Genomic DNA, 26,869 nt, shown 5'->3' with positions numbered 1-26,869 from the left:
AATTGTATTTACCTCGAATGCTCTCCAGGGAAGCTCCAAATCTTCCTGTCCCTTTCATCACGCGTTCGTAATCAGGGACTGTTGATATTGACTTTATATACATATCAAAACTCGTTTTATATTATCACTGTCATCCGAGCTAGTTTTTTGTTACCAATAAAAGTTTCGCATATACTTCACACATGAAAAAAAGCTTAAACAAGTTCATGTGGGGAGATAGTAACTCCCTTGCAGTGGTAAACAACACCCCTCTCTAACAACCACTATACTGCAGAGGCAATAAAAACAAGTAATTTTATTATGCAAGTGAATATGAGGAGTCTGTGTAATATATTTCTCAACAAATAGCGAAATTAGAGACAACTGGGATAAAAACACACTAATTAATGAATCACATGTCCCCTCATACAGAAACTATGCTGTATAGACTGAAACAAAACCATATGTTGCATGGGCAAACACGGTATATAACTAAAAACTATTGTTATTAATTAGATGTGTGTGAGTTCGATTTCCCAAGGCAGCAATAAAATTCAACCGAACGTGTTAAAATTCGTAAAAGTGTTAAAACTAAGTAATATATATATATATATATATATATATATAATGAATGTTATGGCAGTTTCACATATGGAATTCGGTTGAAGACAGTTAGCATTTCAACTCAATTGTCACCTATGCTTTTATCTTTCTGTTGCGCGATCTTTTGTTAATACTGCACCAATCACATGCACATCTTAATAACCTGTCTTTGGCGTCTGTTTCGTGTTAGGCTTAATTACCGTAAAGGGAGAAAAGTCACAAAAGAGAAAAATGTTCCTGGTATGGGGATTCCCTTATTCAGATAATATTCACTAATTTCATGTTATCAGTCTGTGGTGTGCCAGTATCGGTAAGTGGTGATATTATTTGATCTATTCTACGTTAAAATATTTAACCCTGAGATGGATAAGTGGCTGATAAAAAATAAAAAAAAAATCCCGCGAACAATCAGAAGCAGAAACAGATTCAAAAAAAAAAAAAAGGACAGTATTTCATATTTTACCAGAACAGCCTGCATCGTCTTCAGAACCAAATGGTAAGAGGCAAAAAATGTAATATATGTATTTCATTTTTGCAATATTTGCTGCGTATGTTTTGTATTGAATATAAATACAATAAATAGTATAATAATATATGTCTCTATTACGATTTTTTTTAGAGGGGGGCCGTGAAATATTTTAATTTTTGCAAAGGGGGCCTTGACATCTAGAAGTTTGGGAAGCACTGATATAGGAGGCTTAATGGATTGTATACAGCACTCAGAAAGAATTAAAACAGAATTTAATACTTCCTATATATTTTGTCTCAGTAAATGAGACATCTTCAGGAATTACAAAAAAACTAATGTAACATCAAAAACAAATAACACACAATACTAAGCCCAACCATATGGGTGACACTAAAGTCCTATCTAGGTGGAGAGCCCACTAAGGGCAGTTGTAGGTGGCCTGGAATGTAAAGCAGGATCTCTCTTGATAAGCGTTTCCCAAATCATAGGAAGCTTAATGCAACCATATTTGTTGAGATTTGGTTGATTCCTGAGAGCTGCTGCTGATTCTAAAAATAGTCTCTCTTTTTTGAATTTGCTGTGGTGTAGCATGGTGGTTTTTTTCCATGAGATCCCGTGGGTTGTATCCAAGACATGGTCTGCCAAGCCTGACTGACCATAGTTGTGTTTGCAGATGTATGACTTATGTTCCTCCAGGCAGATAGTGGCTAATCTGCCTGTCTATCCAAAGAGTTTACATGAACAGGGTACTTTATAGACTCCAGGCTGAGAGAGGAGGAAGCCGATCTTTTGTAGAGTGATTAAGGGTAGCAAGTTTGCGATGGGGCTTAAATGCTGTGTGTAGGTTGTACTTTTTTAATCTCTTGGGTATTTTTTCGGATGTGCCACGGATTTAGGGTATGGTGATGGCATTTCTAAACTCTTTCTGAAGAGAAGACCAAAGAGAAGGGGAGGATCTGATTATTTTTTTAATACTGTGATCAAGCTCAGTTGTAAGGGCGGTTCCACTGGAACAAAGATTGTGAGCTCTCTTGGAGAGTTTTGATAATGCCATATTGTTGAGCGGGGTAGTGGTGGGAGAGTTTGTGAATGTATCTGCCTGTGTGTGTGTGGGTTTACTATATACAGTGAACCGTTGGGAAGGCGTGTAACTAAGGTGTCTAGGAAGGGTAAACAATTGTTCTTTTTCTTTTCCATTGTAAACTGGATTCTTGGATGTAGGCTGTTGAGGTGACTGAGGAAAGAGTCTAATGTGTCTGAGCCATGAGGCCAAATAGAGAACACATCATCTACATATCTTAGCCAGATAGAAGGTTTGAGATGGGCTGAGTCTATGGCTCATTTTTCAAATTCTTCCATATAAAAATTGGCAAGAGGGGTGAGAGGGAGGAACCCATGGCAATTCCCTCTATCTGCTTGTAGATTTTGTTCTTCCAAGAAAAATAACCAGAATTGATGGCAAAAGAAAAGAGATCTAAGATGTCAGAAGGAAAAACATTTTTTAAGAGTGTTAACATATCAATTAAGGGAATACTGGTAAACAATGAGAAGATGTCAAAGCTTACTAATATGTCTGTGTTATTTAAGGTTAGATTTTCTAAGAGGGTTTTAAAATGGGTAGAGTTTTTTTATATAGGATGTGGAAAGTCCAGTGAGGGGAGGGTCAGAGAGCTGGCCAGATGTTTTGACAGCTTGTAGCAAGGTGCGTTAGTGGCATCTGCTATAGGTCTTAGTGGGGGAATAGGTTTACGGATTTTTGGTAAACCGTATATTCGGGGGATGGAAAGGTTTGGGTTTTTTTTTGTGATTTCCGGGGGCCAAGAAGACACTTTTTTAAGTAAATTTTTTTAATTTTTTAACTTTTGTTTTTGTGGGGTCGTGTTCTAGCAGGGCGTAGGTAGAGTGATCTCGAAGGATAATTCCCATTTTCCGATTGTATTCCGTGGTATTAAGAACGACAGTGGCATTACCCTTATCTGCCCTGGTGATGACGATACTTTCTTCTTTTCATAATTTCATGAGAGCAGTGCGTTGGGTAGACGATGAATTACTTTTTGGACGCAGAGACTGGGCGAGGATGTTGGCGATGTCAAGTCTGATGTTATTTGCTATCTCCGGCGCTAAGCGACAAATACCGCGTTTGACATTTTATATCACATCAAGCAGAGGCGCACTCAGGATTTAATCTTGGAGGGGGGGGGGGGGGGGGGGGGGGGGGCGAGCAGTCAAGATTTAATCTTGGGGGGGGGGAGTTCAGTAGACGATTTGAGAATACACACTATGCATTGCATCGAGTTATGACTGAGCATCTGCAGTGATCGTCAATACATGATACCCGCGATTTCCTATGACCCGGCTCAGGCAAACGAAGTAGCACCGAGCACTACTTCATTCGCTTTGCGTTCACAGCGGCCAGGATTCCCGAGTGCTATAGGGTATTATTCCCACCTTATGTGATCGCTAATTCATAAGTAGCATAGAAATAGAAGACAACATAAATTAAAAAAATAATAATTTTAATTAGGAAAATATTTTTGGAAATTTTTCTAGTGTTTTTTTCCTTTTTCTTTTGGGGGGAGCCAGGGCCCCCTTGGTCCACTACCTGGGTGCGCCAATGACATCAAGCACCATTACTTCTTTAGGAGCGACCGCAAAATTGTGACCGAGGCTTAGGGCACTAACGGCACTGTCGTTGAGCCTTTTGGACGATAAGTTCACTACTGTCTGGAACGGTTGAATTTGCGGTTTGGCTTTAACGAGGTTGTTAAATTTCTTGATATGTTTATTTTTTATTTTTTGAAATTCTTTCTGTGCGGAAGCTTCTGAGATGCCAGAAATACACACGGATTCTAATCATTCATGGAGAAGATATAGCACGCAAATCCAAACAATATGGTAAGTCGAAACTACGCCTATCTAGGCAACTAAATAGGCTGGCTTTTTTAAAAAGACGTCCGGATACAAGGGTAATACTGAACTGTGTTAAGCTAAAGATCAACTTTCATTCTAAAAAAAAGCCCCCCCCCCCCCCAATATATCACAGCACCAGCTTGTCACTTTTGCGAGAACAAATCACCACTACTCGTGCCGCCCTCTCCGCTGTACTTAACACTGATCTTTGGTCTATTCTCTCTCTCTCTGGCATCTCGGAAGCTACTGCACAGAAAGAATTTCAAAAAATAAACATATCAAGAAATTTAACAACCTGGTTAAAGCCAAACCGCAACTGCAAATTCAACTGCTCCAGACAGTAGTAAACTTATCGTCCAAAAGGCTCAACGACGATGCCATTAGTGCCCTAAGCCTCGGCCACAATTTCGCGTCGCTCCTAAAGAAGTGCCGGTGCTTGATGTGATGTACAATGTCGAACGCAGTATCTGTCGCTTAGCACCGGAGATAGCAAATAACATCAGACTTGACGTCGCCAACATCCTCGCTGAGTCTCCGCCTCCAAAAAGTAATTTATCGTCTGCCCAATGCACTGCTCTCATGAAATTATGAAAAGAAAAAAGTATCGTCATAACTAGGGCAGATAAGGGTAATGCCACTGTCGTTCTTAATACCACGGAATACAATCGGAAAATGGGGATTATCCTCCGACATCGCTCTACTTACACTTCGCAAGAACACGACCCCACAAAAACACAAGTTAAAAAATTTACTTAAAAAAGTGTCTTCTTGGCCCCCAGAAATCACAAAAAAACCCAAATCTTCCCCCCCCACACACCAAATATACGGTTTACCAAAAATCCATAAACCCAATTCCCCACTAAAACCTATAGCAGATGCCACTAACGCACCTTGCTACAAGCTGTCAAAACAGCTGGCCAGCTCTCCGATCCCCCCCCCTCACTGGACTTTCCACATCCTATATAAAATACTCTACCCATTTTAAAACCCTCATAGAAAATCTAACCTTAAATAACACAGACATATTAGTAAGTTTTGACATCTCCTCATTGTTTACCAATATTCCCTTAATTGATATGTTAACACTCTTAAAAAACGCTATTCCTTCTGACATCTCAGATCTCTTCTTTTGCCATCAATTCTGGTTATTTTTCTTGGAAGAACAAAATCTACAAGCAGATAGAGGGAACTGCCATGGGTTCCTCCCTCTCACCCCTATTGCCAATTTTTATATGGAAGAATTTGAAAAAATGACATCATAGACTCACCCCTCTCAAACCTTCTATCTGGCTAAGATATGTAGACGATGTGTTCTCTATTTGGCCACATGGCCCAGACACATTAAACTCTTTCCTCAGTCACCTCAACAGCCTACATCCAAGAATCCAGTTTATAATGGAAAAGGAAAAGAACAATTGTTTACCTTTCCTAGACACCTTAGTTACATGCCTTCCCAACGGTACACTTTCCAATGTGTACCGTTGGGAAGGCTTCACTGTATATAGAAAACCCACACACACACACACACACACACACACACACACACACACACACACACACACACACACACACACACAGGCAGATACATTCACAAACTCTTTCACTACTACCCCCCCCCCCGCTCAATAATATGGCATTATTAAAACTCTTACCAAGAGAGCCCATAATCTTTGTTCCAGTGTAACCCCTTACAACTAAGCTTGACCACATACACAACACTTTCCTCTTTAATGGCTACAGTGATCACAGTATTAAAAAAATAATCAGGTCTTCCCCCCCTCTCCTCCGTCTTCTCTTCAGAAAGAGTTTAGAAATGCCATCACCATACCCTACATCCGTAGCACATCCAAAAAAATAGCCAAGATATTAAAAAAGTACAACCTACACATAGCATTTAAGTCCCACTGCAAACTTGCTACTCTTATCCGCTCTACAAAAGATCAGCTCCCTCCTCTCTCAGTGCCTGGAGTCTATAAAGTACCCTGTTCATGTAAACTGGCATACTTTGGACAGACAGGCAGATCAGCCACTATCTGCCTGGAGGAACATGTCATACATCTGCAAACACAACTATGGTCAGTCAGGCTTGGCTAACCATGTCTTGGATACAACCCACAGGATCTCATGAAAAAAACCACCATGCTACACCACAGCAAATTCAAAAAAGAAAGACTATTCTTAGAATCAGCAGCAGCTCTCAGGAATCAACCAAATCTCAACAAATATGGTTGCATTAAGCTTCCTGAGATTTGGGAAACGCTTATCACGAGAGGTCCCACTTTACATTCCAGGCCACCTACAACTGCCCTTAGAGGGCGTTCCACGGAAGTATTAAATTCTGTTTTAATCCTTTCTGAGTGCTGTATACAATCCATTAAGCCTGCAATATGAGGTTATTCATTTGTTCATACTGGATCTGAAGAGATCTAATGTCCTTTTAGTAAACACATAACAGTCTGTTCCAAAGGAAAATAGTAAAGAGAATGAATGAATGAAGAGGAAGTAAAATTTTTTATGTGAATCTTTAGAAATTATTATTATTATTACGTGACATTATTTGGACACCTCCAGGAGTTCAAAAACTCATCGAGAGAGAGGACACCTACTCTACAACTCTCCATCTCCACCACTCAAATCCACTAACTACAAAGAACCGAAACTAACATCATCATCATCATCATCATCTACACCAATGGCCAGTAGTATTTTCACAGATAATCACAAACATCCATGCATACAGTGGGATTCAAACCTGCAGCCTTTTGGCTGGAGAGCAGATATGCTAAACACTCAGCCAACCAGGTCAGAAAATACTGTGAAGGAGTGCTGAACTGCCATTGTAAAAAGGTTTAGAAGAGAATGCAAAAAATTACAATTGTGCTAATTGTGATAAGCACTAACAATGTAAATAATTCTTGAAAAATGCAAGCAGCAGACGTTCAATTTATACTGGTTAACTGTTCTCTGTACTAAGGGCAGATTTTTAGGGAGTACTTAACTCTGCCACCATCTTAAATGTGAGAGCAGTATTCAATGGCTGGATGGATTTGTGATTTGTACAGAGTTAAGAAATGTTCAGTGATAGAGTAATGTCTGAGAGAAAATAATTTCTTGTTCTTAGACAGGGAGACAACAATATATGATCTGTTTATGCCAAGAAACAATGAAGAATAGAATTACCGCAAGAAGAGAAATGTTTGGAGATTTGAGTTTCATCAAAAGTAAAGATGGAATGATTCTTTTTCAGCCAAGAACTTGGTTACGGTCAATCTTATGAACACTTCAAAAGTAAAATACAAATAAATATACCTGTCTCTCAATAATAATCTCTACCTACTTATCTATAATGTACAAAATTGTAAGTATATGTATTTTGGATATGCGCATATATATGAATAATAAATTATGTCATTCATTCAGATTTATTTACCTGTAAGCTTTCATTCATCATATATTTAAACATATGAATTATATAAATAATAATAATAAATGAGACTTACAGGATCTTAAAGCATGCAACCTGCCCAGACTAGCTTTTATAACCATAATTTTGGGATCAGGTGGTTAGTTTTATGCCTACAAGAATATATTTTTATGTGTAATTCTTCTGGTCAATTTGTCTGGTTGCAAGATGATAAACCTGAGTTTCCAGGAGGGTGAAAACCCTGCCACCTGTATGTGGGACTGGTTGACTTGTCTACAACTAAAAAGTTATGATAAAGATTCTTCACAACATAGAATTCTGAACCAATAAATATCTTTACAACCAGAGGGCTTTATCAAAACCTACTGAGCTATGATGTTTGAGTATGATGATGACGTATTTACCAACCCCCATTTTTTAGTACACCTCTAGTGTCCAAGTAATGTTAAAAAAAAGTATGTGGCTTCCAACAGTTTTCTCTTTGACTTCCGTTGAAATCGGTCTTTTCTGTAAGAATATATAAACCTTGTGAATTACCTCCTGAAATACTTAATGAGTTATAAATTTTACGAATGATCTATTTACTATGACAAACTAAAAGTGGAAAAGGAATGGAATAATGGATTATGCTGTTTCTCCTATGTATATTCCAATTTCTGACTCCATGATCAACACTGAAAGAGACATCTGTGATATTCCTGCTGAATTACCAATGGCTTAAGATTTGAAAGTGTTCAAGTCTTATGTAAACTGAAACCTTCCCAAAGTCATAATTCAACAAAAGGAGATTTAGCTATCCATAGTTTAGCCTCTAATAGCAGTATTATCAGTACTGCATACAAAGTAACTGTTACTAGAGAAGTATCTGAATACCACTGAAACATGTCACCCTTATTACATTAAAACTTATTGAAGACTGCATTTTTCAAGGAAGATCATATAGAATTTATGAAATACCTAAAATTCGAAGACTTGATCATCTCATAATGATGGTCTCCAGATTTTTGGAATATGATGCAGCTGAAGTTGTTTAGGTTTGGAGAATGCTGTGGAAAATTTCAGAAAGAGTCTCTGATTTATATCTGCTTGTGTATAAGAGTTCTTCATTACCATCATCAAATTCCTGACATGAACCCTCAAGGGGGGGGGGTGTACATTATATTATGATAGTACTACATGAAAAACTTACATCATTACTAACTTCCTACCAACAATTTTCCTCCAAATCAATTTGTTATCAGTCAATATTCCAATATTATCAAATCTTATATTTCTGTGTTTTAAGGGACTTTTTACTGTATCAATCCGTCAACATCTTGGTCTTTCCACTGGGTATTTTCTGTGCCAACCTCGCAAAGGACAGTGGTTTTGCTAATTCCATTCAGTTTAAGTGACCATACCATCTGAGCGAGTAGCTTTGCTAACACATTCCTGGAAGCTAACAATGTCAAGTTCTTTCCTAATATCCTGATTTTTAATATGTTATTGCATTGATGACATCTGTGCATGCTCCTAATCTTTCTCAGGACTCTCATATCTGTGGTCTCTAGTCTTTGGTCAAGTGTTTTATTTCTAACCCAGCTCTCAGATCCATAAGTTAAAATGGGCTTGAACACTCTCTTGTATACAGCTAATTTAGTGTTTTGACTAATTTCTCTCTTATTCCATATAAATTTATTCAGTTGATTTCCTATCATACCAGCTTTGCTGATTCTGTTGTCTATTTCCAACCATATTTAATTTACCATCTTCACTAAAAATTGTACCTAAGTGTAGCTGAAATGTTTTATTTGTTCTATAGATTCTCCATTCATAATGCAGTTGATATTTTCAATTCCTCTAAACTGCATGATGTCCGAAGATACTTAGGACGAAATATTTACTCATTAAAAATAATTTAATTACTGTGGTTTACGTGGGTATGTTTAGTTATATTTTCAACGTTTCCGCCTATTTTCATTGTCTTTGTCTTACTGCTGATTTTCATACCAAATTTATTACAACAGTTATTCAATTAAGTCGGGGAATTTTGAAGACTTGTATTGGATTTAATTAAAAGTATCACATCATCTGCATAAAGTAAAGAGCTGTGATCAATATCTCCAATTTTGATATCAGGTTTAATACCACTTTCCTTTATAATGTGATCCATATAGATAATGAATAACAGAGGGAATAATGTACATCCTTGTCTCACACCAAATTTAACATTAAACTATCTTCCTGTATTTCTTTTGATACTAACTGCTGACTTACAACTCAAATAAAGACTAAGTATCATTTGATATAATGTCCCATTGACACCACATAACTGTAGCATTTTGAACAGCAATCAGAAGGAAAAGTCTACGAACTTAAATACAGATCTTTGTTATATTCCCACGATTTCTCAACTATTTGTTATAAAGTGAAAATCTGATCTTGATAGCCTCTATTTGGCCCGAATCCAGCTTGTTCTTCACCAAGCTTCCCTTCCACAATCCTTCTCAACCATTTCTTAAGTATACTTGCATAAATCTTACCAGGAACACTCAGTAGGGAAATACCTTTGTAATTCTCACATTCAGTTTTATTTTCCTTTTTACAAATGGGTACTATGGCAGCTCTACTGCAATCATCTGAAATTCATCCCTCTGTCCAGACATTCTGAACTATGCATAGTTCAGAATGCCTGGACTGTAAGATACTCTTTAATATACTTTACTAGTATATTAGATACTTTTGGTTCTTGTTTTCAAACTCACTTTTTTCTTCAATGATGTTTACGTATTTCAGTCTACAGTTCACATTTGAGAGCTGCTCAACTTTTATTCGCTTTAAAATTTTCTTACGTGTTCTTCTTTTCGATATGAAATTCAACTTTATCCTGCTCAAGACTAAATGGTGATCACTTCCAATTTCAAATCCTCTCTACACTTGTCCTGCACCAAGTGAGAAAACATCACTATCAACAATAACATAGTCAATGAGACTTTTCTTATTCCTTACCTCTTCTCTCCATGTGAATTTGTGCACATTTTTATATTAGAACATTGCGTTAACAATAACCAGCCCATGTCCTGAGTAGAAATTCAACTAGTATTTGTCATTATTATTAGCTTTGCCCTTTTCTCCAAATTTTCCCAAAATATTTCTGTATGTCAGACAATCATTTCCTATTCTGCTATTTAGATCTCCAACAAGAACCAACTTTTCCTTTTTCATTGTGTCAGTTGCTTTCTGTAATGCTTCAAAACCCACATCACTCTACTTGATATCGCCTGCCATTCAAGAAGATCAGCCTCGTATTTGGTGTTGAATGCTATAGCTACTCCTTTATTTCCCTGATTGTTATTGCCTAAATATAACATTTTGGTTTATTCTTTAGAAAGAACTCACCAGTTTTTGTCGTTTTTGTTTCAGTCACCATATTATGTCATTCTGGTACTCATCCAATTCTTTTGCTAATTCCATTTCTTTGCCATTCAGGCTTCTTATGTTGATAGTACCAATTTTGAACTATGGTGATGTTGAGTTGGGATGTGTTTCAGGATTTGTTCCAGCAGCTGACTTTTCGCGGTTTGCCCTGGTTCCCTGATGAAAACACGAGTCTTGTTTAACTGGGCGATGCCCCAGTCAGTATGAAATTCTGTTATGGTGTACCATCATTTTACATTATGGTTTAAGCCAATAAAAATACAATTTGATAGGCTAAATCCCAAATTGCTAAGATTTTTCTTTTTTTTTTTTCCTGCCACTCCAACCCACAACAGCCATAGTGCAGATGACAGATATAGTTTATGTTCTTCTAGGTAGACATTACCAATTCTTCCAGTGTGTAAGTTTGTAAAAGCAAAGGAAACTGTAGATACCAGAATAAACTGGATGATGGAGACGATTTTTTAGTAAGCAGATAAAGATAGCTAATTTTTGGTATGGTTTGAAGGAGGTCTATATGTTATACACCTCTTGAGCATACATGCAATTTTTTCTGAGGTACCTCAGAAGTAGGGAATAACAATGGATTTTTGTGTTTTGGAATGGAATTTTTTTCTTTTTCTTTTTTTTTTGGGGGGGGGGGGGTGATCGGAGGATGGGCAAAGAGCTCTGTTGAAGGGGAAAAGCCAGTGCTAAAATAAATGTCCCATATGCAATTGATTTTGGTAGAGAGGGTGGTGTGGTTTGAGCAGATTATTCTAGTTCTATTTGCTAAGATTTTAATAACGCCATAATGCTGGAAGAGGTGGTGATGACCATGCTTTACAATATGGATGGATAGGTTTTATGTAAACCAAAGAGGATTCACTGCATAGTCTGTTGTATAGTGTCAAAGATGAGTAGATATATAGAGTACTGTTGTATAGTGTCAATGGTGAAATAGATCCTCAGGTGTTGGCTGTTGAGGTGTGCTAAAAACATTTCTAACACAGTCACCGTCTTTGTTTGTCAGTCTCGGCCAGATTTTTTTACTTTATTTTATATATATATATATTTTTTTTTGCAGCTAGTCTGTGTTTGCTTTCCTGCTTGTGTTTCTGCATGCACATGCTTAGTATATTTCTTTGTGTGTATAGCCAAATGGAAAATGCATCATCAATGTAGTGCAGCCATACTGTGGGTTTGAGAAGGGCAGCTTAAGACTATTTTCAAAATGTTCCTTGAAAAGACTGGCAAGGCAGGAGATGAAGTTCATCACCCTATGTTAGACCACTGCCCCACTTATTGGAGGCCTGATGTGGCTTGAAAAAGTTTCATGTTTGGTCTTTGGAGCAGGGTTTCTAAACTATGTAAAAATAAATAATACTCCTTAGCCCTCCCACAGTACATGTACTATAGGTGTACAAATGACCTTCTCCAAAAGAAACTCTCACCACTATGCTACCTAGCATATATGAAGTGGCATGTTCTTGCGTGTCTTGTATTATCAACCCATTTCTGAATCCTAGGACACACCACTCACAAACAATTTTTCCCGCCTTCCATTCATTTGGGACTTGCCTGTTGCAAGACTCATTAAACAGGTGTTCCAAAGGTGACATTAATTCCGTAGAGCATCGGTTCCCAACCAGTGGTATGCATACCCCCGGGGGTATGTGCTGGTCCGTTCAGGGGTACACAAAAAATAACAAGTAATGGCAGAAAAACGGATTTAAGACTGTATCTTGTAACTTGTCTTACTATGGACAAACAGGAAAATCTGTAAATAAACGCATCTCTGAACATCAAGACCACATCTCTCTTATCAAACCTCACAAATCTGGTCTAGCACAACATGGAGTTGAAAATGCCAACCACAGGATCCAATGGCAACACAACAAGCTACTATATTGATCCATATATAAACATGAGAGTTTATATAAAGAAAGTGATGAAGCCTTACGGCACAAACCTAATCTTGACCGTAAAGACTGTCTCATTATCCCAAAAGTCTGGGAAATTGTTATCCTCAACTGTATAAAATAAATGTATCAGTTATATATTCATTTAATTTAATTACAGCCAATAGTATTTAGTCCTTAAACACTGTATACATAGAGGGATTCCAATGTAAGCATGCACACTAATGCGATTTTTTTGACGTATTGTTTAATAAATGTACTGATGATGTCTTATGATAGTTAAGATGAAATATTTACATATTATTAAAAAGTTAATTACTGTCGCATACGTGTGAATTTATAGTTAATCTATTGTCATGTTGTTACAACTTCAGTAATGTGATCGCTAAACTTCAAGTCTGTCCACCATCACCCAGATCTTTCATCTCTTCCACCTCTTTCAAAATTTCAAGACCTTGCACTTTGCAACAATAAAGTAATATCTCCACTAACATAATCTACTGAGATTCTCCTGCAAGGGGAACAACATCTGTTCTACTTCTCAGTTCTTCCCAACTTTGCATCATTGGCAAAAAAGCTGCACATCTCCAGATAATCCAGATATCTAATCCCATCCATTTCAATTTAGTTACAAGTTTGTCATGTGCAGTCTATCAAAGGCATTTGAAAAATCCAAGTATACCGCTGTACAAGGGGGGGGGGGGACTAGAAAGTTCTGATAAACACCTAGAACAAAAATGATATTAAAGCAACTGATAGAGCCACAAGAAAGAACATATGAGAATATAAGAACATAAGTTACCTTCATAATTCTGCTACTAGTATGTTCTTTCTTGTGGTTATATTGGTTGCTTTAATATCATTTTTATTATAGGTGTTTATCAGAACTTTCTAGATCCCATTCATATATACATCTTCTTTATCCAGTGAATGTGTCACCTTGTTGTAATACATATGCACACTGCTAAAGCATAACTTCTCCCTAACAAACCTATGCTGACCATCATAAAGAATACTGCTATTATCAACCCATTTCTGAATCCTAGTCCACACCACTCACCAACAATTTTTCCCACCTTCCATTCCTTTGGGACTTGCCTTGTTGCAAGACTCATTAAACAGGTGTTCCAAAGGTGACATTAATTCCCTAGAGCATCAGTTCCCAACTAGTGGTATGCGTACCCCCCCCCCCACAGGGGGTATGTGCTGGTCCGTTCAGGTGTACACAAAAATAATAAATAATGGAGTATTTATTTATTACTTAATAAATAAACACTCCCAAAATATGTATACTTGCCCAAAAGATGCATCTTGCATCTTTTGGACAAGATACCGTCTTATTTAAAAACAAGGGGTACAATTTATAGAAATGGGTTTAAAAGGGGTACACAAGTGGAAAAAGGTTGAGAACCACTGTCCTAGAGCATTCCTTCAAGACATGCTCTGACATATTGTCACGTCCTACTGCCTTATTAACATTAATTCCTCATTACCTCCTGCTCATTCACCATCAGTCCCTCCTCCATTATACCCTCTACAGTCCAATAAACTCAATCAAAGCAACAATTTCATCTCCCTTATTTCTGATACTCCTGGCATTTGTGCCTCATACTACCCCCACCTGTGACTTCTCCATAAGTCTGCTCACCTGCCTCATTTACCATCCCCCCACCCTATGTATTTCAGGACATTCCATTCTTATGATGACCATCCACATACACGCATTCATTACTGTTTTCAGAATTGATTCTCCCTGGCCTCCTTAGCCTGCCCCATTTCCCTGTCTAACTTGCATTCCTATTCTAACATTCTCATCTTCATTCACATTAGTCTCACTTAGTCCACTCTCCTGCATATTTACATCATCTCTAACCTCCATTGCTACCACTTCCTTCCAGCAGCGGCCTTTCCAGGTGACTCAATCCAAAACCATACAGATACAGTGCATTACTCTTATACTGTTCCATTCATCCCGCAAACTACACTCCTTTCTCTTCACACATTTCCAAACATTCCATTCAAGAACTTTGACTTTCACCACAACTCATCATTGTCGGGTAGCAAAACAAACTACTCTTCCTATCACACTGTTCTTTTGCTCTCCTCAATAATCTTCTGATATCCATCCACATATTCTCCTTATACCTAACCAAATAATTTGTTTCAACCACCAACTAACTCCCTCATAAGCTTACTTCTCATATCCTCCCTCCTAGCAAACAGACCTTGTTCATCCTATCATCCACTATAACTTTTATAATAGAATCTGCATAGTGCTACTCTCGAGTCATTTGCTATCCATATGTTAAGGCCTAAGTGCTGGGAGGACATCGTGTTGGGGATTTAATGGAGTACTGACAGCACTAAGAAAGGATTAAAAACAATTTTTAATGCTCCCAATATTTTGTCTCATTCACACACATCTTCAGAGAGAACAGTTAATTAACACTCGTAACACATACACAAAGGTAACACAATACACAATGAAACACATGGCTAGGATGTAAATACATCCTAGGACTCCTACAAATGCCCATAGAAGATGTACCAACCAGATAGGACTTTAGTCATAGTCATGTGTTTCATTGATTATTATGTTACCTTTTTGTGTGTGTGTTACAAGTGTTAACTATACTCCCTGAAGTATGTGACAACATGAGTCACTCGACTTCTTTTTCTAAGGTATCTTTCATTTTATTCTTTTGCATTTCTTCTGTTTGTATCCACCATATATTTAATTCCATTTTATACATACCTCATGCATCTCAGCAACTGAAACAAAATATTGGAAGCATTAAAAGTAATTTTTAATCATTTCTTAATGCTGTCAATACTCCATTAAACCTCCAACATGAGTCACTCGACTTCTTTTTCTAAAGTATCTTTCATTTTATTCTTTTGCATTTCTTCTGTTTGTATCCACCATATATTTAATTCCATTTTGTACACACCTCATAAAGCATTTAGCATTTCTCATCTTAATAATTTAATTCTTCATTCCAGCAATCATTCCTCAACACTGTTCTGTCAAGTCAGGCTTTCTTCCATTCTCGCAGTCATGGCAGCTCTTGCACCATCAGTCAGGCTCACTTCCACATTCTCTGGAAATTCTCATATTCACCTACTCTGTCTTCTGGCTATCATTCTAGGTCTTACATGCATCACTGCCTTCCACCTGGTATTCTTCACTTCCTGTTCACAACTTTCATTCAAATCACTGCAGTCCATTAATATATCACACTTTCTGCAGACCTTCACTCACTTGCTTCTCTTGTTTAATCTTCTGGCACATTCATCAACACATACATGTATTACACTTCTGAAAACAAACCATCTTAGTACAATCCATACTACCTAACACACTCAATTTTCATGCCTGCTTTCTTACCTCTTTTTGCCTTTGTTAATTGTTATACATGAAATTCTCTATCAAACCTACTAACAACCTTGATAATTCATATGCATTCAGTCTCAGTATCACTAATTAAATTTTTCAGTGAAATGCACATAATTCGTCAAAAATATTCCAAAAAATAAAACTTATCTTTGCTCCAGTGATTCTACTGACTGTTTCTGTTAAGTGACACCACATGCTAGACATGCTATGAGATTCAAATTCAGCAAGTTTCACAGCCATAGTAACATCTGGAAGTCACTGTCTTCTACAATAGTGTCATATGGGAAGACATTCACCAAGAACAGATGTACCTGAACAGCCACAATGCACAGGTACTTCATGGCATTCCCAGGAAAACATCCCATACCACAATGCTTCTCCCTCCTGCTGTTTCTGCTGAACAATATCAGAGCAACATGCCGAAGAACTATCAGCAAATCCAAACATCAGTGAACACCTGGGTAGTACACCCAGTGGGTACACTGGTCTGTCAATTCATTAGTAGGGGTATATGTAAGTTCGGTTCACTTAAACCTTGGTATTCCAGGTCTACCTACTCACTGATGAGACCTCAATAAAGGTCGAAACCAGTCTGGGTAGTGACCTCTCCTCATAATGAAAAATAGTAATACATCTCCTAGGAGCTGCATTTTACATTATGAGAAAATATTAAGGATAGTCATGGAGCTTGCTCCATCTTTGCTCCGAGCTGCCCTAGTGTTGTACTACCCAGGTGTTGACTTACACTTGGACTCGCCAATAGTTCTTTGGTATGAAACTCTTAGATTTCGATCTCCGAATATCAGAGCAATTTCTTTCCCTAGGGTTTTGCTTAACTCTCCACCTACCATCCACTTGGCATAGCTAAAAATGAGATTCATTCAAAAAAAGCAATTCTTCTCTGCCACCCACCCCCAAATCTTCAGTAGTCAAATGATGTCTCTCAGTGCCGGATGTATCTGTTATGTTCACTGATGTTTTCTTCCAGTTGATCCTGTGTGCAGGGGTATCCAAATCATGGTCTGCTAGGCCCGACTTGCCATAGCGATAGTGCCAGATGTATCTTTTATGTTCACTGATGCAGATGTCCACAGTTCTTCCTGTTTGATCGTAGTAGGCTTGATCACATGAGCAGGGTACTTTGTAGATTCCTGGATGTGATAAAGGAGAGATGCTGTCCTTGGGTGAAGGGATGAGGGTTGCTAATATGACACATGGTCTCAATACAGTGTGTAGCTGATGTTTATTGAGAATTCTATATATCTTTTCTTGGGATAGTGACTGTTTTGTTGTAGTTCTCTGTGGTGGATAGTGGGAGGGGTTTCTTAGGAGCATTTAGTATTCTGTTTATCTAACGGGGATTATAGCCATTGGCCAAGAAGGTGTGGCGTAAGTGAATTCAGCAGTAAGAACATTGTCATTGGAACAGATTGCTCTCACTCTGTGAGTTAGCGTTTTTAAGATACCACACTGTTGTAAATATCTCCCTGTATGTGTGGGTTTTCTAAAAACTGAGAAGTTTTCTAAAAACTAATCACACATCTGGAAGACGTGTGATTAGTGTATCCAGGAAGGGCAGACAGTTATTAGCTTCCAGTTTGATTGTAAAGTGGATTTTGGGATGTTGGCTATTTAAATGCGCTAAGAATGTTTCCAATGTGCTTGGGCCATGTGGCCAAATAGCAAGCACACCGTCAACGTAGCGTAGCCAGAGTGTTGGTTTGAGAGTGGCTGTATGGTTAGTGAGTTTTTCCAGGTGTTCTATGTAGAAATTGGCTAAGGGGGAACCCATAGCTATCCCATTTAATTGTTTGTATATTTTCCCCTTTCCATGTGAAATAACCTGCTGCATGTATCATGAATTTAAATAGTTCAAATATATTAGGGGGTTAAATTTGACTTTAGCAGATTAAGGGTTTCAATTAGTGGTAAATTTATGTTTAGTGTATCGAGGAAGGGCAGACAGTTATTAGCTTCCAGTTGCATTGTAAAGTGGATTTTTGGTTGCTGGCTATTTAAATGCACTAAGAATGTATCCAATGTGTTCTAAAATACTTTTTAAGTGGGCAGAATTTTTGACAAAGGAGGGAGAATTGTTTGTAAGAGTAGCTACTAGCTTGGCTAAATTACTGAAAAAAGTCACTTCCTATCTAATCTAGCCATTTGGCTAAATTTCTAGCCAGTTTGTATGTGTATAAATAGTCCCATATACAAACTGGCTAGACATTTGGCATTTGGCTAAATTTCTAGCCAGTTTGTATGTCGGCCTATTTCATCATCATAAAATTCCTGCCGTGTACCCTCAAGGGGTGTACAAGATATGATAGTATTACATGAAAAATTTACATTATTACTAACTTCCTATCTACAATTTTCCTCCAAATCAGTCTGTTACTTGTCAAGCCTCCAACATTACCAGATCTTATATTTCTGTCGTCTAAGGAAGTGTTTCCCAAACTTATGGATGTAAATGCCCCCCTTGGAAAAATTAAAATAGTTCACCCCCCCATCAAAAGAAAATCGTAATACAGACATATATTATTATAATATTTGTTGTATTTATATGCAATACAAAACATACACAGCAAATATCACAAAAATCAAATACAAATATTATATTTTTAGCATCTTACATACACATTGACATGGCACACTTAGTCTTAAAACATTTTAAATTTGTTTTCATTATTTCACGGCCCCCAAGCGGGAAGGGGTCGCGGCCCACAGTTTGGGAAGCGCTGGTCTAAGGCACTTTGTACCATATCAATCCACCTATATCTTGGTCTTCCTCTGAGTTGTTTTCCTAATCTTTCCTCTCCCATTATGTTTAAGTGACCATACCACCTGAGATTAGCTCTGCTAATGCATTCCTGGATGCTGACAATGTCAAGTTCTTTCCTAATATTCAAGTTTTTAATATGATATTGCCATTGATGCCATCTGTTCGTGCCCCTAATTTTTCTCAGCACTCTCATATCTGCTGTCTCTAGTCTTTGTCAAGTGTTTTACTTCTGACCAGCTCTCAGATCCATAAACTAAAACTGGTTTGAACACTGTCTTGTATACAGCTAATTTAGTGTTTTGACTAATTTCTCTCTCATTCCATATAAATTTATTCAGTTGACTTCCTACCATACTAGCTTTGTTGATACTGTTGTCTATTTCCATATTTAATTTACCATCTTCACTAAAAATCGTGCCTAAGTAGCTGAAATATTTTACTTGTTCCATAGGTTCTCCATTCACAACACAGGTGACATTTTCAACGATTCTGCCTATTTTCATTGTCTTTGTCTTTTTATTGCTGACCTTCATACCATATCTATTACAACAGTTATTCAATTTAGTAAGAGAATCTTGCAGACTAGTAGCGGATTTATTTAGAAGTTTAACATCTTCCGCATAAAGCAAAGAGCTGACATTAACATCTCCAATTTTGATATCATGTTTAATACCACTTTCCTTCATAATGTGATCCATATAGATAATGAATAACAGAGGGGATAAAGTACATCCTTAAATCTCACACCAGATTTAATATTAAACCATCTTCCTGTACTTCCTTCAATTCTAACTGCTGACTTACAACTCAAATAAAGACTAAGTATTGCTTCATAATGCCCCATTGACACCATATAACTGTAGTGTATTGAATAGCTTCTCTCTTGGCACCTTGTCATATGCCTTTTCCAAATCGACAAAACTTAAATACAGATCTTTGTTATATTCCCATGATTTCTACACTATTTGTTGTAAAGTGAAGTTCGAATCCCGCCGTCGGCATGGATGCTTGTGATTGTGAGAAAACTAGTGGTGGTGGTCAGAGGTAGATGGTGTTGTGGTAGTTGCGGTCAGTTGGTGGATAATTAGTGAATGAGTGGTGGAGGCAGTTGTAGAGCAGGTGCCGTCCCTCGATGAGTCTTTGGACTCTCTGAAGGTGTCATATAATGATGATAACACTTGCATATATCTTACCAGGAACACTCAATAGGGATATACCTCTATAATTCTCACATTCAGTTTTATTTCCCTTTTTATAAATGGGTACTATTAGAGCTCTACTCCAATCATTGGGAATTCGTCCCTCTGTCCAGGCATTCTGAACCATGCAGTGCAGCTACCGTAAGACTTTTATACCCACCAAACTTCAGCATTTCTGGTCGAATATCATCTACTCCTGATCCCTTTCCACATTTCAAACCTTTGATGGCTTTTTCTACTTCAAGTATGGATATCTATTCCTGACTGCATGCCTTGTCAGTGTTTCATTTAGCAAATTTTCAAAGTAATTACTCCATACTTCAAGGATATCTTTTTCTCCCATTTTCATTTCACCTTTATCATCTCTAACTCTTTTTACGGCACTCTTTCCTCCATTTCTAAGCTTCTTCAACAACCTCCATAATATTTTGCCACCTTCTTGATATTTATTTTCTATGTTCTTGCCAAAGTCCTCCCATAACTTTTGTTTTGCTAGTTTTACACACTTTTTAGCTTTCTTACATTTGTCTCTGCATCCTCTAAGAGCACAAGCTGACTTTTTTGCCAGGAACTTTTGATATGCTTTCTTCTTTTCCTTCACTGCCTCTTTAACTTCCTGTGTCCACCATGGAGTTCTAATTTTTCTATCCTTGCAGACAACTTTACCACATGCCTCTCTAGCTGAATGAATCAGGGTTTTCTTCAAGGCCTGCCACTGAATCTCCAAGGTTTGGTTCCTGTTCTCAAACTCATTTTTCCTTCAATAATCTTTGTATATTTTAGTCTACAGTTCACATCTGAGAGCTGCTCAACTTTTATTCGCTTTAAAACTTTCTTACATGTCATTCTTTTCAATATGAAATTCAATTTTATCCTTCTCAAGACTAAATAGTGATCACTTCCAATTTCAAATCCTCTGTACACTCTGGTGTCCTGCACCAGGGAGAAAATATCACTATCAACAATAACATAGTCAATGACACTTTTCTTATTCCTTGCCTCTTCTCTCCATGTGAATTTGTGCACATTATTATGTTGGAACATGGTGTTAGTAATAACCAGTCCATGTCCTGAGCAGAAATCCAACAGGTATTTGCCATTATTATTAGCTTTGCTCTTTTCTCCAAATTTTCCCAAAACATTTTTGTATGTCTGACAATTGCTTCCTACTCTGCTATTTAGATCCCTAACAAGGGCCAACTTTTCCTTTTTCATTGTGTCAGTAGCTTTCTCTAGAGCCTCAAAAAATTCCTCCACTTCTACCTTAGTAGAACCTTCTGTGGGAACATAGGTACAAATAAGTCTCATTGTCCAATTCCCCATTCTGATATTTGCCCAAATCACTCTACTTGACACTGCCTGCCATTCAAGAAGATTAGCCTCGTATTTTGTGTTGAATACTATGGCTACTCCTTCTCTTCCTTGATTGTCATTGCCTGAATATAACATTTTATATTTATTGCTCAGAAAGATCTCACCAGTTTTTGTCTTTTTTGTTTCAGTCACCCCTATTATGTCGATCTGGTACTTATCCAATTCCTCAGCTAGCTCCATTTCTTTGCCATTCAGGCTTCTTATGTTGATAGTACTGATCTTTAACTCTGGTGATGTTGATTTGGGGTGTGTTTTCAGATTTGTTCCAGTAACTGACTTTTCGCTGTTCGCCCTGGTTCCCAGGCGAAAACAACGGGGGGGGGGGGGCATTGTTTAACTGGGCGATGCTCAGCTGTCATGAAATTTTGTCATGTTGTACCATCATTTTGTATTTTGATTTAACCAATAGGAATACAATTTGGTCGGCTAAATCCCAAATTGCCAAGCTATCCTCGTTTGTTCAGTGTCCAGGTAGATACCCAACAGTGTGCACCACGAGAAGGTGAGGATTGGACATTAGGTCAGAAGGCCTGGTCAGTTCTCCGCATTCCTTTAAAGGCTATGTTTAGGTCTCCTCTCAGTTATACAGCTTTTACCCTTAAGCACCATTTATACTATCTAAAATAATGCGTAAGGGTGTACCTTGTTTGTGAATTTTTGATGCTATATATATCCTGGGTGTTTTAACATGGAAGGGCTTGTTTCTTTGGGCCAGGAAGTGACTTTTTTTCAGAAATTTAGCCAAGCTACTAGCCACTCTCACAAACAATTCTCCCTCCATTGTCAAAAATTCTGCCCACCTAAAAAGTATTTTACAAACCATACCTTAAAAAGCTCAGACTTAATGGTGAGCTTTGATATCACCTCACTATTCCCAAATGTACCAGCTATGGGTCCCCTCCTCTTCAGCCAATTTCTACATAGAACACTTTGAAAAACTAGCCATCAATACAGCCATTCTCAAACCAACACTTTAGTACGCTATGTTGACGATGTGCTTGCTATTTGGCCATATGGCCCAAGCACATTGGATACATTCATAGCGTATTTAAATAGCCAACATCCCAAAATCCACTTTACAATCTAACTGGAAGCTAATAATTGTCTGCTCTTCCTGGATACACTAATCACGTCTTCCAGATGGTTCTTATCATTCTCAGTTTTTAGAAAATCCACACATACAGGGAGATATTTACACAATCACACCATCACCCTTCTCATCAGTATGGTATCTTAAAAACGGTAACCCACAGAGCAAGAGCAATCTGTTCCAATGACAATGCTCTTGCTGCTGAACTGGCTCACTTACGCCACACCTTCTTGGCCAATGGCTATAATCCCCATAAGATAAACAAAATACTAAATGCTCCTAAGAAACCACTCCCACTATCCACCACAGAGAACTACAACAAAACAGTCACTATCTCATAAATTAAAGGCACATCAGAAAAGATATATAGAATTCTCAATAAACATCAGCTACACACTGTATTGAGACCATGTGTTATATTAGCAACCCTCATCCCTTCACCCAAGGACAGCATCTCTCCTTTGTCACATCCAGGAATCTACAAAGTACCCTGCTCATGTGATCAAGCCTACTACGATCAAACAGGAAGAACTGTGGACATCTGCATCAGTGAACATAAAAGATACATCTGGCACTATCACTATGGCAAGTCACGCCTAGCAGACCATGTTTTGGATACCTCTGCACACAGGATCAACTGGAGAAAACAAAAGTACTGCACAGAAGCTTTTACAGGTCAGAGAGATTGTTCGAAGCAACAGAAGCCTTAAAACATACTCCGAATCTCAACAAATATGGCTGTATAAATTTGCCTAAGATTTGGGAGACAGTCATCTTAAGACCTAACTAGTACCTGCTTTCTCTCTCTGTTTTTTTTTTTTTTAGGACTTTAGTCTTTGTGTTGTTGTTACAATTTTGTTAAACTAGTCCCTTTGTTATACCATGTTGTTATAGTCTCGCATACTGTGACAAACTATGTTTTTGTGCTCTGAAGGTGCTGGTTATAACACCAGCGAAATATCAGCAATGAGTCAATAAATAATTATTTACTTATAATTCTGTGTTCTGATATATATATATATATACACTGTTAAAATTAAATATGTACGACAAACATATAAGCCTTTCTACAAATCCACAATGCTGGAGTTTCCTGGATAGTCACCTTTCAATGAATACTCCGCAAGCATGCCTTTTTCCAAGTTTTGTCAGATCATGTCTCTTGTTCATGCAATCAGCAACTTCAAATGAACAGAATGCCACACCATATCATGTACGCTGGCTTTCGCATGATACAAGTGACACTTGGTGACGGAATAGTCAATTGTGCAATAAGGAGTGGTCATAATGTTTTGACTGGACCGTGTATATAATCATCACTAATTTCCTGATATGTACATGATAAATTTACATTGTTATTAATATCTTATTCACCGTTTTCCTCCAAATTAGTCTGCTACTTGTCAGCAATCCAATATTATATCTAACATTTTGACTGAATCAATCCATCTAGACCTTGGTCTTCCTCTGGGTGTCTTACCATCAAATTTACCAACATTCTTTGCATCAAACACCCATTTCGCTAATCTTTCCTCTCCCATTCTATTTAAGTGACCATACCACTTCAGATTAGCCCTCCTCCCACATACATGAATGCAAAAAAGTTCCCTTCAGTCTTCATTTTTAATATCATTCTGCAGTTGATGTCATCTGTTCAGGCCCTAATTCTTCTAAGAACTCTCATTTCCATGATCTTTAATCTTTGATTAAGTGCTTTATTTCTAACCCAACTCTCAAATGCATGACTTAGGGTTCGAACACAGTCTTGTATACTGCTAGTTTAGTGTTTTGGCTAATTTCTATCCTATTCCATATAAATTTATTGAACTAGCTCCCCACCATACCAGCTTTGCTTATTCTATTGTCCATTTCTAGATTTAACTCACCATCTTCACTAAAAATTTTGCCTAAATAGCTGAAATGTTTTACTTGTTCCATAGGCAGAATTCCATTCAGAATGCAGCAGAATGTTCCTGCCTATTTTCATATATATATATATATATATATATATATATATATATATATTTTTTTTTTTTTTTTTTTTGTTGTTGTTGCAGATTTTCATGCCAAATTTATTATGGCTGTTATTCAATTTAATTAAAGAATTACAGAAACTTGCACTGGATGTCTTTAGGAGTACAATATCATCTGGATAAAGGAAAGAATTAATTTACTACAAGCCTTGTGGCCTCTCATGTGATAAGAGGCCCTGTCGTTCCTAATCCTCACTGGTAATATGTCTGAAATAGATTTTTATTAGAATTTTTAAAAAAATTTTATTTCTGACTATTCTAACAGAAATATTGTTCTTTTGTTAGTCATTCAGTGAGCTCAGCACATGAAAGAATTAAGTTTGATGGCTCCAGTTCTAATATCAGGTTTAATGGCACTTTCATGTGATCCATACAGATGATTGCAGTATTTTGAAAAGCTTTTTCCTGGGCACCTTGTCATATGCCTTTTCCAGGTCTACAATACTTAATTACAGATACTTGTGTTACGTCGTGGTTTTTCTTTAAATTATGTTACTATTATCCCCTCTTGTGCCAACTAAGAATGAGATCTCCAGTCTGTCTCTCTGGGGCCATCTCCTTTTTCGAATTCTGACAAATTTGTTTGTTCCAGCTGCGACCGTCAGAGTCCTAGGCCAAAAAAATTCTTGCTCAGAGAAAATTTCCCAGAGTTCTAACAGCTACCTGAATTCGTTAAATATATATAGCATCTGTAGAGATCTCAGTTTGCAGTCATGGCCCTATCCTTTCTAATTATTCTATATCGTCCCCTTATGCATAGGTTCAAACTTTTATGAGTGGTAAAGTAGTCTCATGCTCAAGCAAAACTAAGGCTTACATAGTAAAACATGTTTATTTAAAGATCTAATGAGTTACAATTAGGTTTAAACATATCAAAAGCTTATCACATTACCTATATTAAATCAAATGACAATCATAAATGAACACTCTAGTTAATGAACACATAACTCATATCCTCTGGTCAATTAAAACACACTTAGCATGGGAAAACACAAGTTTACAATTTTAACTTCAAACGCTAACAGAGACCCCACCACATTAATTAGGTCTCACACAAGAATTTAAGTCCTCCGATTACCAGTCCAATGGAGCTAACAAGTTACAATGCATATAAGTCATTCAAAAAGTTCTCTAGGCAAGTGTCCATTTTTCTTCCAACTAGAAATTGATTCACCCTTTTCCTCTAATGCTAACTGTTAATAAAATAGCCCTTTACTGTTAGATACTTTACTGCTTCAGTGGGTTGCGTCCACGTGGAGGTCACTTCGCTCGTCTCGTTGGTCACTATCGTCAGACTGCCTGCCTCCCTGGAGGAACTTCTATTGTCTCATTCTGGTAGCACTTCTACCAATGGCCTGAGTCAGTGGACGCCGTCATCTCACATACAGCTCGCTCGATACTCACCAGTCAGCAATGGGGAGAAACTTGCCGTCCGATGCTGTAGAATTCTCTTCCGCTGGTTAGCATCATGGGTCCAAATGAAAACAGGAACAGAAAAAAACGGGGCTCGAAACCCACATGAACCTGCATTTATTATCCCTTGTTACGCCTTCTTTTCATTGCAGAAGTTTTCGCACAACGCGTGAGAAAACAACGCGTCAATTCACTTTTCATGCATGCCTTCGTTTCAGGCGTTGCGCTTATCGTGGATAACTCGCATGCAACCTTTGGACCTTTGTTTGCATTGACATACATTTTGCATAGAGTATTTTTTTTTACTAGTGTTTTCAAACAACAATATTTCTATCTAGACAGACAAATTCCTCCTTTTTTTTGGACTTCATTTTAAGGTAATTCAGTTATATTCTCTATTAACAATTTGTTTCTTTACTAACAGTAGAAGTATTGGTTATTATTGTATTTTTGTTAAATCTTGAATGAATGATCCTTTTGACGAAAAAGTCCTTATTCAAGATCTAACACTTGGCATATTCCCATAATTATTCAACTATATGTAATAACATGATAATCTGATCCTGACAACCTCTCTTTGGCCTGAATCCAGCTTGTTCTTCTCCCAGTTTCTCTTCCACAATTTTTCTCAGCCTCTTTTCAAATATGATTGCATATTGTCGTATGCAAGCAACAAACATTTGTGCATGAAGCATCTTTACAAGTATCCTACTTAACTTCACATGAAATTGCTCTCTACATTGTGGTGACAGTCATTACCATTACCAAGACTGGTTTTTTTTCAACCTTCATCAAGGTTTCATCAGTGGGAGCTAGGCCCACAGAGATATTGAGAAATATCTTGATTGCAGAAGCTACATCTGTCACACAACTAGAAA

At 37.5% G+C, this 26,869-nt stretch overlaps 1 protein-coding gene across 3 annotated transcripts in view; it reads right to left on the bottom strand.

Annotated features, from left to right (window-relative positions):
• Positions 1–26,869, bottom strand: part of LOC150105700 (neuronal membrane glycoprotein M6-b-like) — a 126,125-nt gene that overhangs the window by 47,161 nt on the left and 52,095 nt on the right. The window lies entirely within an intron of this gene.

Source organism: Typopeltis vanoorti, chromosome 6 (assembly GCF_054136105.1).
Source record: "Typopeltis vanoorti isolate ZY-2024b chromosome 6, IOZ_Tvanoo_1.0, whole genome shotgun sequence".
Lineage (NCBI taxonomy): Eukaryota > Metazoa > Arthropoda > Arachnida > Uropygi > Thelyphonidae > Typopeltis > Typopeltis vanoorti.
This window is presented reverse-complemented; position numbering and strand designations above follow the sequence as displayed.